This window comes from Crocuta crocuta, unplaced genomic scaffold (genome assembly GCF_008692635.1).
Source record: "Crocuta crocuta isolate KB4526 unplaced genomic scaffold, BGI_CrCroc_1.0 scaffold196, whole genome shotgun sequence".
NCBI lineage: Eukaryota > Metazoa > Chordata > Mammalia > Carnivora > Hyaenidae > Crocuta > Crocuta crocuta.
The window spans coordinates 4,908,385-4,924,569 of NW_027531026.1; the positions used below are offsets into that span (position 1 = coordinate 4,908,385).

The following is a 16,185-nucleotide window of genomic DNA, read 5'->3' on the forward strand; positions in this document are numbered from 1 at the left end:
TTTATATTTTATCTTTGAAAATTTGCTGTGTCTTTGTGTTAACTATAAGAGGCTTGCATTTTTCATGAACGTACTGAGTACAAGAATGACAAATACTGTCAAATAAGGAAAACTGAATTTCCTACACTTGTTCCAACTTTGACCTAGGATAAGACAGAAAGTTTTCTCATTAGGTATTGTTTATGGGTCTTGTAGTCAGACGAAGCAAGTTAGTAAATCTGTCAGAGAAAAATTCATATTTCTGAGATCAGATGTTAATGTCAGCCAGCATCCCATCAAATACTAAGAATATATATACATGTCATATATATTTGAAACTCTATAGTTTTGTTTCTAGTGCTTTAAGCTTCACTTATGTGCTTGTTGACATATGAGAGAGTCTTCCTTTTTGGAAATCCAAACAGATTGAAAAACAAATTGTGAAATCACATGACACTCAGGAATATTGCATCACTCAACCCCCTCCCCCCCACATTTCCCTCCCACTTCTGTCTCAAAAGATTTCCCAACATCTGAGAGCACCATCAGGGTAAGTACACTGACATTTAAAAAGATGAGAGATGATCTTTAGAGCCCCCCTCCCAAGGGATTTACTCTTACAAATCATATATGCAATGAATTGACCACTGAAAGTTAATTTCAAATATGCTTGTGTTTTATTACATGGCAAGCACAATGGAAAGGAACACTTGTTTTGTGTTAAAACAATATTAAGATAGCATTTATTTTGCAATCTCTTTCAGTATTTGAGTCATAGGAAATGAAGTAAAGTTAGATCTGGCTCTAGTAATTTAAAAATTACAGTGAAGTCATAATGCTCTCAGTTCCGGTTGCCTTTCCAAGGACAGTGAGTGTAAGTCCGTTCTCATTGGTGGATGCATTAACAAGAGGCAGGCCCACCAACAGCGTCTTCTGACTGAGAGCTTCAGAGCTGGAGAATTTCAAAGTAGATTAGCTGTGTTATGGTCAGTGGATGCAGCCCCAAAGAGAATGCTAGTTCACCTAGTTGGTTTTTTTTTTTTAATTTTTAATGTTTTATTTATTTCTGAGAAAGAGAGAGAGGCAGCGTGAGCAGGGAAGGGTCAGAGAGAGAGGGAGATACAGAATCTGAAACAGGCTCCAAACTCTGAGCTAGCTGTCAGCACAGAGCCCGACACAGGGCTCGAACTGATGAACTGTGAGATCATGACCTGAGCTGAAGTCAAATGCTTAACCGACTGAGCCACCCATGCACCCCTCACCTAGTTTTGACATTTGATTCAACAGTTACTATTTATTATTATTGGCACCTGCTATAGTAGCTATGATTGTTATTATTATTGTTATCTGCTCTGCTCATGGTTTAATTTCCGGTACAGAAATGAGGACTGCATACCGAACAGCCAATCAAGAAGTATTTATTGAATGAATGGATGACTCAAACACGAGATAGGAACTACTACTTAAAGAAGAGTGATTTTCGCCCATTTACTGTGTGAAAACAGTACTCAATAATAATTACTGTATTTAATTCATTTTCTCTCAGACCTTTCTTTGCTAAAACTTTACTTTGCTTCTGCCTCTAGCACTGAGAACCAGTGAAATTAGACACTCAGCTTCAAGTTAATTTTGTGGATGTCATCCACGGATATGGCTTTTCAGTCAGTGTAATCTTTCCAAAGTTCTTGTTGACTATAAGAGCTTGAAAGCTTTTTGTTGTTGAAGGGATGAGAAGATTGACATCCGTTGTGTCTCATTTGGTGACAGAAATGTATGCGACCGAACAAGGCCTTTATCCTCTGTTTATCCATCAGGAAAAGGAAAACAACAATACTCACTAGTCTGGTGTGGAAGTGATTGCCAAGGACTTTGTGATCTACACAGGGAAGGTGATACTTTAGTTGCTACATATTACAGATGTTTCCCTTTGATTAATTGAGTGTTCAGGTACTGGAGCATTTTTAGATATGTGAAGCAAAAAGAAAAGCAAAAGCAGAGATTGGCTTATAGGTTTCAAATAATATTTACATGGTTCCTTAATGTTTTAATTTTACATTTGATAATTCTTTTATCTGCAGTCAGAGATTAGAGACAATTTAGTCTAGTGCTTTTTGACCAGGTTGTGCCCATACTCTCCTGTGGAAGCTTTAACTCTACACATGCCTTAGGACCACTTGATTTTGACCTTGATTAAGAACCAGGATTCCAGACCAACCTCTTTCTTTCTTTCTTTTTTTGATGTTTGTTTTTGAGAGAAAGAAACAGAGTGTGAGAGGGTGAGGGGAAGAGAGAGCATCTGAATCAGGCTCCAAGCTCTGAGCTATCAGCACTGAGCCCAACTCGGGTTTCAAACCCACAAACTGTGATCTTTTTTTTTAATAGTTTATTGTCAAGTTGGTTTCCATATAACACCCCGTGNAGGCTCACACTGCCTCTCTCTCTCTCTCTCTCTCTTTCAGAAGTAAATAAAACATTAAACTGTGATCGTTACCTGAGCTGAAGTCGAATGCTTAACCAACTGAGCCACCCAGACTCCCCGCCCTCCCTTTTTTTAAATGAAATAGAACAGTGAGGGTCAGCTAGTAAGTGTAATATCAGGAATAAAATCCTCCTCTTCTGACTTATGATGGGTTTTTATTACCATACAATATGAGGTATCTATTCTCTTAGTTTGTATTGTTATATTTTAAATTAACTTTCTAGATACAACTTTGCAGTAACCACAGGAAGTTTAATTATCTGGGTTGGTTTACAGTTTAAAGTTTATAGCTATTTTACCCCTTTTTATTTCTTATCTATAACATTTTCTGAGATTCACCTGGTTAGAAATAAATTCAACCCTGGTGGGCACAGTTGGTTACTTGTCTCACTCGACTTTAGCTCAGGTCATGATCTCATGATTTTGTGTTGGAACCCTGCATCAGACTCTGCAAACAGCCCAGAACCTGCTTGGGATTATCTGTCCCTTCTCTCTGCCCCTTCCCGCCCTCCCCCCCGCCACTACTCATGCATGCACTTTCTCTCTCTCTCTCTCAAAACTAAACTTTTAAAAAAGGAAATAAATTCAACCCCTTATAAGCTTTCAAAAACATTTCATTTGTATTTGATAATTTGCCAGTCAGTATGGTCCTATATTAAAAAACTTAATATGGAAATTTTTCTTTGTTTACCTAAGCTTGTGAGCTCTTAGAAATAGATGTCAACATGCACACTGTCTTTAAAACACAACAACAAATAAAAGTTGATGCACCAGGCGATGTGTTAGTCCAGTGGTTCTCACATTTTAGCAAGCATCAGAAATACTTAGAGTGTTTATTAAAGTATTTATTGCTGCCATTTCCTGCTTGTCCCCCCTCCCCCAGCTTCTGATTAAGTGGGTCTAGGGTGAGGTGAAGAATTTGCATTTCAAGTAAGTTCCCAAGTGATGCCACTTTTCTGCAGGATTTCTTTTCTTTCTTTCTCTTGCTTGCTTGCTTGCTTGCTTGCTTCCTTCCTTTCATTTTAATTTTTTAATGTTTATTTAATTTTTGAGGGTGAAAGAGAGAGAGAGACAGAGAGAGAGAGAGAGAGAGAGAGAGAGCATGATCAGGGAGGGGCAGAGAGAGAGGGAGACACAAAATCTGAAGCAGGCTCCAGGCTTTGAGCTGTCAGCACAGAGCTGGACGTGGCGCTCGAACCCACAAACTGTGACATCATAACCTGAGCTGAAGATGGATGTTTAACCAACTGAGCCATCCAGGTTCTTCTGCAGGATTTCTATTTGAGTATTTGCTACTATTCCAATAAGTAGGTTTTATTATTCTCATTTTCAGAGAAGTCACAAAGCTAGTAAGCAAGAGGCAAGATTGGAATCTCATCTCTTGATGCCTAGTATTGTGGTCTTTCCTTTGCAACTTCTCCTTATCTTGGGATTCCTCATATGCATCATAAGCTTTCAAGAAATGGATGCAAGAGAGACACCTGACTGGCTCAGTTGGTGAAGCATGTGACTCTTGATCTTAGAGTTGTAAATTTGAGCCCCATGTTGGGTATAGAGATTACTTAAAAAAAAAAAAAAAAATGGGGGCAGGAGATAAGTGATTATTAGAATGGATATAGACTGCCCAAGTTCAATTATCATCTTGGACAATTTAACTTAAACTTCCTCACCTGTGCCTCAGTTTTCTCATCTGTAAATTGGAAATTAGCAATATTTAACAGTAGTGTGCATTATAGTTTGCTCTCCCAAATTTGATCTATTTCTTTTTCACTATGTAGTAGGCATTGTGGTACAGAGAATCACCCCAGCACCAGAAGTAAATTATAATTCATCCAAATCAATCAAGAAAGCCCTAACACTCATCCCAGCTGTACCCCCAATAGCTATTTATGATATAAGCACCTGACTAAAGGTGGATCATAAGGAGGAGAAGGCAAGTTTTTCACTTTTTTCATTGTTTGTGGGGCACCCTGTCACCTTTGTTAGATATAAATAAGGAAGTAGGTTTATGGCTGATGGCCATGTGAGAAAGGGAAATTGGTGTTAGGAGGAATCCAACACTGGACAGAGATAGAAACTGGGAACCTGGTGACTGTAGGAAGCCACTAGATTCATCAACCAATCCTAAAGCTGCTCTCTCTTTAGACTACCAGTTATGTGAGCCAACAAGTGCCCATATTGTTTCAGTCAGTTGGAGTTTTTTTTCCCTGTAATTTATAGTGATTCAAACACCCTAGCTGATAACCTATCTCAAAGGATTACTGTAAGAATTAAATGACATAATACATAAAAAGAGCTTGGCATTAGTAAGGACTTAAGAAATGTGAATTAAATATCCCTATCAGGGAGGTTACTAGGTCCAAATTTAAAAAGTATATTACTGGTGAGTAAATCCTGGTCTCCTTTCAAATTCTCCTTTTACCAAGAGCACAGGTGACCTTAAATGCCATTGTCAGCTCCTGACCAAAAGCTCCCTTGGAGGTTTTTTCACCAGCAGGATTAGAGAAGCCACAATAACCAGGTGAATATCTCTGACCATGATAGAGAACTTGGCTGTAACAGGAAAAGATTATTCCGAGGTTTATAGAATCACAGAACAACAGGTAACAGCTAGTTTTGGTAAAGAGATTCACAGAAGAAGTAGACAGGTATTGATCTCTCTAGTCATGGCTGAAGAAACTGGGACTTGGATTAAGTGAATTGCCACTGTCTCATAGCAGTGCTGGATCTCATCCAAACCTGGTACTCATATTACCTGTAGTGGATGTTCTTTTAGCTGTCTAGCATGCCACCCTTTCTTTCAGGGCACTGTCCCTCCACTCCATTAAACATGTGATTATTTGGGGAACTGCCAAATAATGTTTAGTTTCCTTTTTTACTAGGCTAAAACAAAATGATTGTTTGTTCGATAATTACACTTATAGTCATTTGCCCACCCTTAGGCATATAAATTCAAGTGTTAAAAGGAAGCAAGAAAGGATAAGCAGAGGACACATAATCTTTGGTCAACAGATGATTCTGTTATATCTTTTAGGGTATGAAATACCCTCACCACTGTATAAGACCAAAAAAAAATCACAAGGATTTGCTAGGGAGAGAGGAAGTAGACCCATTTCAGATTAAAAAGTATGAATTTGAGCATAAATTTTAGAGAAGAAAAAGTGTAAATCACCAGAACAGGCCTTAGAATTGTGTTTGTGTGTGTGCGTGTCTTGGTAGTGATTTTGTGTCATTGCCTCATTCTTGGCACTCAGTCAGTATTCAAGAAAACCAGATTGAAAATTTGGAATCTGTGCTTCAGTGGATTGAAACTGACCTCTAGTCACTAAGGAAAAATCAAAACAAAACACACAAGAATTTAGAGAGGATATTTTTCTGCCAACAAATAATTTTTCCTTGATGTTATTTCTTAGTTAGGCCAATATTCCAATGGAAAAAATAGGCAGGTTGGTCAAGAGTTCAATATAATTTTCTGTGACATTTGACCTTAAGTGACATAATAAGAAATTAATGACAGAAAATTATATTCTTTCATATGGATGTATGCATGACTATTTGTCTCACACAGAATACTTTAAAAGGAAAAAGAAGGGGAAATCTAACGGTATTTTGTTTTTCTTAAAATGTTAACTCTTAATGTATTTATTCAATAAATATTTTTGGCAGGCACTGTTTTAGGCACTTGGGATGTATCATTGAAGAAAAATGGTAATAAAACTGTACATGGAGATGAGGATTTAAAATCTCGTTGAGCTTCTGAGACTTGTGAACTAATTTATTTGCTTGCTGTCATAATTCTTGGCTAGATAGCTTTTCATAATGCCTTGATTTTGAGAACTTCACTTAGGGTCTAACGTCCCATCCTTTGTTGAGCCAAATGATATGATAGGTGAGGGAACTAGGAAAGCCAAGAGGAAGGTGAAACAGAGGGCAGACTCTGGGATGATTTGAAGGGAACGGGGAAGAAAAGTGTCATCTGAGTGAGGAAGAATCCACGTCAATGGAGATGTTGGACTTGTATAGAAAGGAGAACTCTGAGGAAAACTGGTTACGGTTTGAACAAGATACTAGTTATGTAGGTATGAGGTGCAGTACCACTCAGTGGTACTTAAGGAAACTTCCATAAAACCTCCATCTCTTTTCAGTATATCTGGTGAGGATTTTCCCTTTCCTTGTATCTCTTCCTGCTTCTCTTCTTTTTTCCCTCTTCATATTGTAAGAGAATAGCCTTAGGACAGGGGCAAACAACCTAGTGTTAATTAAATGAAGAGTCCCTTAGACTGAGGTGGTTCTTTCTCCTAATGTTTTTTTAAATTTATTTTAGAGAGAGTGCACACACACACACACACACACACACGTGGGGGAGGGACAGAGAGATGGGGGGAATAGAGAATCTGAAGCTGGCTCCGAACTCGCAAACCACGAGATCATGACCTGAGCCCAAGTTGGAAGCTCAACCAACTGAGCCACCCAGGCTCCCCAAGACTAAACTGCTTCTAATGCAAACTAAAACTTAAGCCTGTAATGCCTCAGTGTTAAGAAATTGAGTCCTAAGGACAACCAATCACAGTCAATTAGCCTTTCCCAAACAAGGCAAGCAGATAGACAATCAAATAATTTTCTTGTTTCTGTGTCTTTTTTAGAAAAGTCTTTACCCTAGCTCTTGTCCATAGAGCACTCATGACCACTTCTGGTTTGGCGCGGCCCAATTAGATTCAATTTTTGCTCAAATAAGCTCTTATAATTTGTAATACAAAACATTCAATATTATATAATTTTATGTTTGGAGAATATTCCTTTCATAAGTGAAACATAAGTAAGTAACCTAGACAATCTCTTCCTGACCATGAGTTTCAACTGAAGGTCAATTTGCAATTTTTATGATTGTCAAAATGAGAGCATGGGTTTAGGGAGGCTGTGATACTGAACCTTAGAATTCTATCATGAAACGTAAAGCCATTCGTTGTACTCTGGAAAAACTGCTGGCCTTATCAGATGTAACCTAAGTAACAATAGTAGAAGTAATAATGGTAACAATATTAAGGGAAGCTGTAGTAGTGATAGTTTCTATTTACAAGGATCCTCCTGTGTGCCTGCCAAGGACCATTCTAGACATTGTTTCACTGAATTCTCACTATTCTTCTTTGAGGTGGGTAAAGTACCTGCTTAGTGTTACACGGATTTATAGCCATCTTTTTACACATGTTTTGGGCATGGACCACCAGAGGAATAATAGATTACCTACCAGTTAGGATTCTGGCCTAATGTGAGGAGGGGAACAAAGAGCCTTTTACACTCAAAGATGGTTCTCAGGACTTCTCATGTTGACCTGCTCTCAGAATGGGCCTCCTTGATTCTAGAACTTCCCTTATTAAGAGCCCATATATATCATGAAGCACCACAGACTCTCCGTGCACCTAAGGGCACAAACCTTTAGTCTGTTTGGAATTCATATTACAGAAGAAAAACAAATAGCTGGATATTTGCATCTTCACTTGCAAATACAGTATGATTTTGGGGTGACTTCTTTTCCTCCCTCCCTTTGCTCTCTCTTCTTTACTTCCCTCCTCCTGTGTTTTGTTCTTTCTTTCATGTATCTACTCACACAAGCGTTGAGGGGCTCCTTTATGCAAGGGGCTGTATGATTGTGGTATAATAAGAAATACATATATTTCAGTCTTCCTCCCTGGTTCCTGGCACAGGGTCCCTAAAACCATTGGAATTTCTTGAGTAATAGGAGTGACAGGAGCATCTTTGTTATTCATAAGAAGCCCCTTTAAACCGCACTTAAGTTTATGCTAATGAGGTGACCCTTGGAAGGTGGAGGCTGGTTGCCAGAGGATCCATTCATGTAATTTAAGGGTTGAAACTTTCAGCCCCAACCTTTGACCTCCAGGGAGGAGAGGGGCTGGAGAGTAACTTAATCACCAATGGCCAATGATTTGATCAGTCATGTCCACTCAGTGGAATCGCTCTAAAAACCCTAAGCTATGGTATTCGAAGAGCTTCCAGGTCAGCGAACACATGGAGTTGCTGGGAGGGTGGCACATCCAGAGAGGGCAGGAGGCTGCATGCCCTCTCGGCCCAAGCCTTACCCTACGTATCTCTTCCATCTGGCTCTTCCCGAGTTGTATCCTCTACAATAAACTGGTAAATGTTCTGTGAGCCTTTCTGGCTCATTATCAAACCCAAAGAGAAGATGGTGGAAAAGCTCAATTTATATCAAGCTGATTAGAAGTGCAGGTGACAACATAGGTCTTACAACTGGAATATGAAGTGAAATCTTTTGGGACTGAGCCCATCACCTGGGACTCTATGCTAATTCTGGCCAATGACTGTCAAGATTGAGTTAAATTGCAGGATAGTCAATGATTGCTGAGAATTGGAGAATTCCTTGGCGTGGAGAAACCCACACACATCTGGTCAAAAAGGTCCTGTTGGCAGAGAGGGAACAAGCTTTCTTTTAATTGCTGTTCCTATGAATTGGGCACAAAGCATCCTCCTTGCCTCTAGAAGGGCGAACGTAATTTCTGTACAGCGCAGATCATAAGCACCATGAGGCCAGGAACAATATGGTCTCGTTTGCCACTGTATTCTCTATATCCAGCTTGCACAGGACATGGCAGTAAGCACATGCTCCGAAATATGTTGCATGAATGAATACAAGTCTAGTATTGCCTCACTAATGAAAGGGTATGTTTGAAATCTCATCTGGTTAATGCCACCCTACTGACTGCCCAAACTGCCCTCAGGAAAACAGCACCAAGTGTACATTCAGATCTTGTGAGCGGTCATCTGGAATACATACCTTATGAAAAAGTAAGGATATTCAGGTCGAGTAATGATACACTAACTTTGCAAATAACACATGTTCGTTTTCATGTTGCTAAAGGCTCTTTGCTAGGAAACGAAACACTTGTAATTTAATATGTAATGTTCTCAGAGTCTGAGGCCAAACCACCTCAAGTTGTGAAGGCTTTGGCTCTGAAGAGCCAGTCAGGGTCAGGGCAGGGCAGTACTTGGCCTCATGCCCCTCCAGAATAAACCAAACAGCTACAGGAAGTGGTTTTGTGATTCAGTAGGTGGCACACTTCCTTTTGAGTCAGAACTGAATCATGGCCGTGAGAGACAAAAAAGACCTATTTCTTTATCCCATACTTTTCCCCTATTCCCAATAGTAAATTTATCACAGTCTGTCATATGACATATCCTGTTTAGTTTAATGTGTTTAACCAAAAAGGAAAAAAAAAAATGCAAATCAACTATGAGGAGGCAAGACGCGGATGGGAAATGCAGCAGATTGAAAGTGATCCAAGCACCACTGTTTCATCAGAGGCCATATTCTCCGAGGGGATTGAAAGAAAAGCCCTAATCTCATTTCACTGGGGTCATCAAGGCCCCTGGTTCTCTCTACTCAAATCTGACCCATTTCCAGTGGAAGCAATCAGATCACACTTACATAAACCGTGTTGCTTTAAATGGCTGTGCTCTCCTCTTCACTCACTGACCCCGGCTTCCTCCCTGGCCTGTCTGCTGGAAGGCTCTTCTGGTTGCTGTCCCAAGCATGGCCCTCATTCAGCTGTGGGTGAAATGATCCTGTTCTGAATGTACTGAATGCTGCTGGCAATGCTGTAAATTGTTTTGAGGCTTAAGGAAAAACCCCCTGGATATCAAGAAGTCATAAAAACAGACATATTTCCTCAGTGTGTCTTTTCTTTTTCAACATTTACGGTTATGGGTATGTAAACATTTTTATCCATATTTTCATCCGATGAGCTTGGTTTTACTATATATTTGTTGCTTCCTCTATCCAAGTTCATTCCGATTGATTTCATGTTTCAAAACAAAGAGGCAGAAACCTGTGCTATATGTCCTGTGTTTATATCACTCTTGGAAGACTGATAATCAGACTGGAATCAGAAGTTTTACTGCCATGTGAGTATTCTACAGCTGCTTCTGTAAACTATTCCAACTGTTTAAAGTACACAAGATTCAAAATCACATAGACCTGTGTTCAGATTCAAACTCTTCAAAAAACTCTACAGCTGTGTGACCTTAGATCAGTCTCTTAACCTCTCTGAGCCATAATGTCCTTAGTCTATAAAATGGGACTCTAGTAGAACAACACTATGACTGTGAGAACTAAATAAAGCTTTTACATAGTGCCAAGAACAGCTCCTAGCTCATATTTGGTATTTAAAATGAGCGAGTCCCCTTTCTGTTTATTTACAATACCTTTCCATTGGGAGGTAAGAACAGCATTTGGACACAATAACTGCATGCGCATGCTAAGTCCTGTCCTTCCCAAAGACGTCAGTCACATCAAGCTCCTTTAGCACTGTCATCAACAGCACCTGCAGCACATGTGATATCAAACGGTATCCTTAATGGAGTGGTAGAGAAGCTTGGCCAGTCTCTAAAGCCAAAGCCAGCTCTTCTGGACAGTTGTGGCTGATAGATGACAGCCAAATGTGAAGGGAGTCCTCATCTGACACACTGAAGACAGCACCTAGAGTATGGGCAGGAGAAAGAACCACTGGTGGCATTCATAGCCAGACAGAGCAGCCGTTAGGCCCAGGTCAAACAGGGCAAAGGCTGGCAGACAGGTGGAAATGAGGATACACTCTCAGATATAAAATGCCCTTCTAAAGCATCCATCCTTCACATCCCTTCAGTTCTTCCCAGATACAGGGGAGTTGATGGCTTTTAAAGAGTAGTGATACTACTACTACTACTACCCCCACCCCCACCCCCCTACAAATTAAGGTCCAAAACATCATTTTGTACTTACCTGTCTTAGAACCATCACGTTGTATATTCCGGTTGCCCAGTTTCCTGACTGTCTCTTCCACTGGATTCTGAGCTTCTAAAGGCAAGGAATGTGTCTTACTTGTTTTTTAACCAACCCTTACCTGTAGCTCAGTGCCTAACCCATAACAGATGCTCAACCAGTGTTTGTTGACCTTAAAAGAAATATGAGAAACTGACGTCAGAAAGACCATGAGAAAACTTGAACAGGAATTGATGGCCCTGGGGCCAAGATGTCCCGGAAGGTTTTGCTGGATAGGCTGGTTTTGAGGAAAAGAGCCAGAAGGCAGAACCCCAGTGTGACAATATGGGGAAAAGAGGACAGAAACTGTTTTTGGAAATTGCACTTGTGCACAGTCCCGGCTACACATGACTTCTGGAGGTGTGGGCATTGTCCGAGTGAGGTGTTGATGGTGCGTCTGCCGGAGACTTCTGTTTAAATAACTACCAGAGTAGGATGACTCAGCAGCCAGAGGATGGGATACTCTCAGGCTGCCTCTTCCTTGAAGTGACAAATCACATTGCCCCGGGTGTCTGTGGCGGTCTCTGATATGACACATGATGGTTCCTTTCTTGCCAGCTCATCAGCCAGGGTGCCAAGTTACCCATTACTAATCTGGAGACAGAAATTGTTTGACAGGCATGATCTCACGTGCCAAGTGTGGGGATTCCTCTTTAAAATGGACTCTTATCCTTGGATTCCGTTTCTGAAATTTAGAGGCAGCTTTAAAATTTTTATTCTATCTTTGTATCAAGGACTTCTGATTACCTTTAGGATAAAGTCAAATTTTGATATCTTGGCAGTTGAAGTCCTGCAGAAACTAATCTACACTTGCTTTCCCAGCATCATAGACCCTTACTATGCTTTTTGTTTCCTGTTTTCCCTTACGCTGGTTTGCTACTTTTTGTTTCTTAGTTTTCATCCCCAGCAGATAAACAGCAGCAGGACAAAGCTTTAAGAAAGAGGCCCAGGAGGAAATCCTATCTAGTGGCTATTTCCTGAGAATTATGGAAGTTGAACCATTATTGAAATTTAATGGCACAAGACTTTCTTATTGGTCAGGAACTAGCAGTGTTCTCTGAATTTTTTCTGTTTGACGAATGTTGGTTAACTTTCAAGTAGGGATCCAAGAATAGCTCAGATACAGGTATCAAAAATTATACCCACAGGAACCCATGAATGAACTCTGTGCGTTGGACGTCCTGCAAAGCACTATGCCTGAAAAGAAGTAAGTAAGATTTTAAACTTTTATTTTTAAGCACTCAAAGTGTTTACATGTCTACAGGACTGATACCAACCTTCAGGTCCCATTTTTGCAACCCATGCCTCAGATTGAGGATGTAACCCACACTGTCTGTAATGCCACTCTTCACCTCTAATGCCATTTTATGCGCTCACTCAAAATAGCTTCTCCAATGAGAATTTTCTCTGTTGCATCAGTAAATATAGTCCCTGAGGAGCAAATGTCATCACACATTCTATGCTTCTGCAGAGCTCGGTTCAGTGGGTCCAGTATAGATAGTGGTGCTTACTACCATTTATTCAGTTTGAATTTGAAAGAGGACCTCACCACTATGCCCACCCTCTGTAGGTTGTACTCAAGAAGAATGGTGAATTGTGGCTTTTGTATGAACCCCACAACCACCAAGTTTTTCATTGTCAACCTAATTGTTATTTGCAGTAATAATTTCTGTTAGCAGGTGGTAATAACTCTACAAGTCCCTTTTTGGGCCCAGAGAAATGTTGTTCCAGTTGAGATAAATGGGTAAAACAAAGAGTGAAAATAGAAATTTTCTAATTCACTTGCAAATTTTACTCTTTCCATTTGAGATACTATAGTTATAAGTCCTTAGGAAATCCATTTTGGATTGCTTATAATTTTTAACACTATTGAAGAGTGAAATAAAACAACTCCTAATTTTGTGAGTTTATTATAGACATCTTAAAATGTGTAGATAAACACACAGAAGAAACTCTGTAAGATCTCAGATCTCACAACCCAAAAATAACCACAATTGATGTCTCGAGTTCCCCAGGTTTTTCTATGTCTAAGGAATTATGCTAAATGTTATTTTGTTACCTGTTTTTAAAATTTAATAATAAATGATCTCCCTCTTTCTATAGTGATTTAATTGCTATAATGATTTATTATTTTATGGCTCTTTCATAATATATTTAACTAAGCCTCCTAATTTTTCTCACTATTATACAAATGCTACAAAGATACTTTTGTAAATAAATATTTGTCTGAATTTCCTATTAAGCCCTACAAGTAGAGTTTCTGAATCGAGGTCATTATTTTTCTTAGGTTTCTTTCTTAATACGTGGTAAAATTCTCCTTAGAAAATTTGAATCAATTTAGTATCGATTTTTTAGAATCACCATAATGATCTCTGCTGCAAAATACCTTTAAAAGAAAAGTGTGTGTGTGTGTGTGTGTGTGTGTCTGTCTGTCTGTCTGTCTGTGAATTAACAGACATTTATTGATCATAATCCTAAGTACCAGTGACAGCTCTGGGCACTGAAAGAGTAAACAAGGCAGGAAAACACCTTTTCAACTTAAATTTTATTGATGGGATTTTGAAGAATAAGCAAATAATCTAATTTCAGGCTTTGATATGTGCTGTGAAGAAGAATCAAGCTGTATGTTTATGCATTTGTGTGAAAGTAGGGCTCTGATAGACCTATCACTATTTTAGACAGATGGTCAGAGAAGCATAGTATAAAGATTCAGTTTGAAAATAGAAATTATTTCTAAAACTAATACCCAATTATTTTAGAAAACTCTGCGGACAAGTATAAAGAGGAAATAAAAAGTTACCTGTTGTCCTAGAAATTTGGTTCACATCTTTTCAGTTTGTTTCATGACATGCGTGTGTGCCCATGTATTATTAAGATACTGCTGAATATACTATGCATATTATCTGCTCAACATATGAAGACAGTAGTAGTCAGAAGTGTGTATGGCCAGTGAGTCCAGTGAAAAGATTCCGTGCCCAGAAACTTAGGGTGTTATTCTTTTGGCCAGTAGTTAACAAGAGTTTTGCAATTGCAACATCCCTTGGTAAATTGGTTTAAAAAGTCTCCTTTCCCTCTTTTTCTTAAAAAGGCTGCATGGCATATATATAAGTTTGCTTTTTTCATCAAAATTAGTTAAAATTTGCAGCACCCAGGTGGCTCAGCTGGTTGAATGTCCAACTTGTGATTTCGAGTCAGGTCATGATCTAATGGTCTGTGAGTTCGAGCCCAGCATTGGGCTTTGTGGTGACAGCGCAGCGCCTGCCTGTGATCCTCTGTCTCTCTCTGTCCCTGCCCCACTCTCTCGCTCTCTCTCAAAATAAATAAATAAACTTAAAAATATATTTAAAAATAAATAAATAAAGTGGGTTATAATTCATTCCCTTCAGCAGAAAAATCTGCAACAGGCTAGAGATCACTAGAGAAGCCACAGAAGGCCGCAGGGCAGGCTCTGGGAATTACAGTTTTGAGATGAAAACACCAATAGGAAAAACTTGCTCAAGCAATCTTGCAGATTCCTGGAGGATATCCTCCCACCTCTGAAACCACCACAGCCGAGTCCCTCTCTGTCAGACCTGTAAAGAGCACCATTCTGCTCCACAGACTTGTAAAACGAGTCTTTTCTGATACTTTTTTTTCTCTTAGAGCCCATATCCAGTGCATCAGCAAGTCCTTTTGGCTCTGCCTTTACATTCAATCCCATTTCCAGCCATTCCCCACTACCTCTGCCGTGGGCACCCAGGTGCCCAGCACCAGTTCCTCTTGCCTCAACTATTGTAGCTGACTCCTTACTGGTCTGCTTTTTTTTTTTTATGTTTATTTTCAAGAGAGAGAGAGAGAACGAGGGAGGGGCAGAGAGAGAGGGAGACACAGAATCCAAAGCAGGCTCTAGGCTCTGAGCTGTCAGCACAGAGCCTGACACGGGGCTTGAACCCATAACCTCATGATCATAACCTGAGCTGAAGTCAGACACTCAAACGACTGAGCCACTCAGGAGTCCCTTTTTAAATTTTTTTAAATGTTTATTTTTGAGAAAGAGAGACTGAGCACAAGTGGGGGAGGGGCAGAAAGACAGAGACACAGAATCCCCTACCTGAGCTCCTTAGTGTCCAGTTCTGTTTGCCTCACCTCGGAGGAGCACTGAGCGAGAGGAGGTGGGTGAAAAGTGAATCTGGAGGGGCAAATGGAAGGAATCCTTTATTTTTTTATTTTTATTAAAAAAATTTTTTTGTAATGTTTTTATTTATTTGTGAGAGAGAGAGAGACAGCGTGGGCAGGGGAGGGTCAGAGAGAGAGATACAGCATCTGAAGCAGGCTCCAGGCTCTGAGCTGTCAGCACAGAGCCTGACGCGGGGCTCAAACCCACGAACTGTGAGATCATAGCTTGAGCTGAAGTCAGATGCCTAACCAACAGAGCCACCCAGGTGCCCCAGAAGGAATCCTTTAAAAATGTAAATCAGGGAATGACCTACCCTGCTCCAGATCCTGGAATTTGTGCCTGTCTCATTCCACAGAAAGATATACTTCTTTCTTCCTGGTTTTAGTGTGGAGGGTGTAGTTCCTAAACACATTCCTAGCTTCTCTCTGTTTCTAGATACTCTGTTCCTGGGAAGATGGATTGACTTATCTGGTTGATAAGTGCAGGACAGAAAACCAGGTGTGGCACTTCACCCTCAGGGAGTGACAGCCAACAGAAAGCAGGCGCTCTGCTCTGCTGTCATGTAGATCTTTCTTAGGCTGCCTTGGGCCGGCCAACTGATTCACTGATCAGTGCTTCTTTCTGCCTCATATTGGGGCTCAATACTAGCAAGTCTGCTTTGATTAACTAACCTAAAGCAGCATCTAACAACTACCTCAATCAGCAATAAAGCTGATTTGTTGGCTTCCATTTTACTCTAAG

General features: G+C 40.0%; 1 long non-coding RNA gene across 2 annotated transcripts; it reads right to left on the minus strand.

The window, feature by feature from the left end:
- Positions 1-671: 671 nt before the first annotated feature.
- LOC144237314 (uncharacterized) lies at positions 672-15,842 on the minus strand. Of its 2 annotated transcripts, none has more exons than XR_013336821.1 (6): positions 15,758-15,842; positions 15,379-15,456; positions 11,250-11,421; positions 10,694-10,967; positions 9,918-10,037; positions 672-931 (listed from the first exon to the last, which is right to left on the minus strand). It is a non-coding gene; the product is annotated as an uncharacterized LOC144237314 (long non-coding RNA). The 2 variants fall into 2 exon arrangements; XR_013336822.1 differs by lacking the exon at positions 672-931 and adding an exon at positions 7,522-8,892.
- Positions 15,843-16,185: the final 343 nt, after the last annotated feature.